Source organism: Bactrocera latifrons, unplaced genomic scaffold (genome assembly GCF_001853355.1).
Source record: "Bactrocera latifrons isolate USDA-ARS-PBARC rearing strain unplaced genomic scaffold, ASM185335v1 scaffold_205, whole genome shotgun sequence".
Taxonomy (NCBI): Eukaryota; Metazoa; Arthropoda; class Insecta; order Diptera; family Tephritidae; genus Bactrocera; species Bactrocera latifrons.
In genome coordinates, this window is record NW_017535575.1 from 296865 (window position 1) to 300559 (window position 3695).

Below are 3695 nucleotides of genomic sequence, written 5' to 3' on the forward strand. Positions count from 1 at the left end.
AAAATATATATCACACATAGACCGATTTTTCCGATTAAAAGTCAATCACTGGGTCCTAGTATTGAGTACCTTGGCCTTCGAAGAAGTTTTTGCTGAATTTACACAATTGTTGGTCATAGGTAGGTAGGTAGGAGTGCAGTCCTGTTGGCTCAATTAGCACTTACTGTGCCATTTTGATGCACTAGTCGGAGAGCTGTTATATGTATTTGCCATCATGTTACACCTTCTCTTTCAAACCATTTTGAGGTTTCGATGAAGCTGCTAATGACCAATATGCTTTTTGTAGATATTCATTCAAGATTTGGTTCTTGATGGATCCCAACTATTCTGTGTCGGATCTGTGATTGGGCTAGGTATTCACAGAGAAAGGGGCAAATTGTTTCCCACGCTCGGCAGATGCTGTTGTAGTGCATACCCAGTAGCAGTTACTCTGTAAATACTTTTCCTGGACCTATTTAATAAGTCGTTAGTTCTTTTCTTGTCATATGTTGGCCATAACTGTTTAGTTATACTGCATTTTGTTATGTTTTTCCATCTGTTATTTGCAACTTGTTAAAATTATATATTGATCTCTCTTTTGATCGATCCTAGCGGACTGCTTTTGCCAACTCGTCTGATTTTTCGTTGCCGAAAATGTTCCTGTGGCCGGGAACCCAGATTAAGTCTAGGTGCAGCTTGTGTTTTAGTGGAAAGTGGTTGGAAGTGGCTGGAATTTGTCATAGGCCAAGGCAAGGCCAGGAGCACAGCCCTACTATCTGTGTATATTGCTACTTTATGTATCCTCTCTTGGTTTTCCAATAGAGCTTCACAGGCCTTCTCTATGCCCAGTACTTCCCCAAGGAAGATGTTAGCCGAGTTCGATAGACGGATAGAGAGAAAAATGTCCAAATCATCGGAAAATAATCCCGTGCCTACTCCGCAGTACATTTTGGACACGTCGGTACAGACTAGATGATACCTTCCTCCCCTATTATGCTCTTTCTCCATTCTCGTCTAGAGGGTATCCTCAACTGGAAGTATCTATTGAAATCCAGCATTGGGAGTATGTAGTCTGATTTATTAACGTTGCGTTGGTTTAGGATATCACTATGTTCATAGTTCTGCTGATTCCAACCTCCCAATTTCTTTTTATAATTATTGTAGAACATGCTGCAATTTTGTGAATAAAGATGTATATGGGTACTTGATGCAGGACAACATTAAGTGCCTCAGTCGGACATGACTTGATTGCACCAGTAAAACCTACACATGCTGATCTTTGTATTCCATTTAATTTCCTAATCTTGTACTGTTTCTTTAGCGCTTTCCACCATACCAGAGCTGCATATGTAAGTATAGTTCTTATTACAGCCGTATACATCCAAATGATTATACTAGGTTTATGGCCCCAGCTCTTGCTGACTTGCTGACGATTCTCTTTCAAGTGTAGTAGGCTATATATGTTTTATTTATTATTTTTTCCATATTTATTTGCCAGGACAGTTTGGTGTCAATCTTCACACCCAACCCCCAACGTCTGCATATGCTACTGCTTTCATTATCGATTGCATCCAATTTTATTGTTTCAAGAAATGTAGCCATTGTGTACTGTTTGTAGTGTAGTGATTTTTCAATTACACTTATCACATCGTGAAGGGCAGTTTCAGTTTCGGTTGATCGGCCTTTTATGTATGTATGTTAGGACTTCGATAACTTATCCGCCATGGTTGTTCTTATATGTATGTTCATTAGCCTTTCTAGTACCTTCAGTATCAACGATGTAATGCTTATAGGTCTAAAATTCTTGGCATTATAGTCTGTTCTTCTGCTTGGTTTTGGTAGAACAATACTTTAATTATTTTCTAGCTTCTTGGTTTGTAAGACAGTTGAATGCTTGCTTTGTATGTAGTTTCAAGCCTTAAAATCATTTTTCCACCAGCCTTTGCAGCATTATGGGCATAATCCCGAAGGACCTGTAGCTTTAAATGTTGAGACACTATTTATGGCGTATTCGATCGTACTTTTGTCTACTGTCAGGCGTAGGTAATCAGCAGCGTTAGCCGATGATTCTGGTTGAACCTCCGTTTTAGCCGTTTGCTGACTCCCAGGGAAATGCGTACCTCCGAGATTCTTTTACAGAAGAGATCCTAGCATTTCCTTCCGCCTTAATATAAGCAGTATTGGTATTTTTTTTTTTTTTTGTATATTTTCATGATATATTTGTATGGTATCCAGATTTTGGTTCTAAGACTCTCATTGAAAGCCTTCATTAGTTGTGTTCTCAAATTCTTAAGCTCGCTATTCCACCAATGCGGAGACTTTCTCTTTTGCAGAACTCTAGCGGAGTGGATTTATTGAAAGTTGTTGTAAATTTTTTTTCTAACTTCTCTACTTTTGTATCGAGTTCTTAAGGATGACTGATACGCTTATTGGCTACTTTCTTAAGGCATTTTGTTACTATATTAGTAAATTTTTCCCATGCTGTTCTTCTAAGGTTTCGATATTTCAAAAGAGTACTGAATTTTCGCGAACGCTGAAGTGATCCGACATGGAAGGCTACAACGAGACTGCCTGTGTCTGCTGATAGCGTGTGGTCCAGCACTTCTTCCCAACCCGGAAACCTATCAGAAATTAGAAAAATAAAAGTTTGCTTATAGCCCTATACGCATATACCTAGATTGCTATTGTAAGARTGGCATAGCTGGAGCTACCGCATGCGGTGTGCCTTGTGTTTTCATCACACCCTATTAGGACACCTTCCTTTTTGTTGTCCTCTACGTGTCTTATAAGTGGTGCCGATGGTATGTCCACTTCATGGGTCATGAGACCAAGAAGTAATGATTTTACTTTTATTCCACCTTTACGTTCAAAGTTTTATCCTTAATAAATTTTTCCAATCGAATTATGTTCACGACGATCCTGGTATTAGTTCCACTCATTCGGCTAATAACTTCCCATCCATAAATTTTGGCACACTGTGTCTTTCACAGGATGAAATTGCCAAGGCTATTTACGATATTAAGTCTTCTACCAAATTGGATTTGGATGGGCTTCCACCTGTACTTATAAAAAATTGTACTGCCTTGGTATATCCTCTCATGCTTATCTTCAATAAGTCTCTCTCCTCTGGGAATTTTATTGCTGACTGGAAATTGACACGCATTACCCCTATTCTGAGAGGTGGTAGAAAAGATGTAGTCTCTCCGGTTTTGTTGCAGTGGATTAAATCATATCTGCACAATAGACGATGCGTTGTCAGCGTCGATGGAGTGATCTGATACATTCATTGCGTTTTCAGGAGTACCACAAGGAAGCGTCTTGGGTCCACTTCTCTTTGTGCTGTTTATCAATGACATTTCCTGTTGCTTCTCTTTCGCTAACTTTCTGTTATATGCAGATGACTTAAAAGGTTGAATATTTTAGAACATAGAGAGTAAGAATAACAAAGATACTCAAAAATATTTAATAACATCTTGCAATATTAAATGTTATAGTACATAAATTATTTGAATAAAAATTGACTTTTTTAAGTTTTTATATTTATATAAAATATTATTATTCATATTTACTCCTTTAAGTTGAAAATGATTCGAATATCATTTTATTTAGAACAAGAATAACCAACTCCATATAAGGGATTGGTGGGACGGCATTTCCAAGGGCATTTTTTGCAACAATCAAAAATCCACAAGATGTATCCAAACTCCAACGTGATA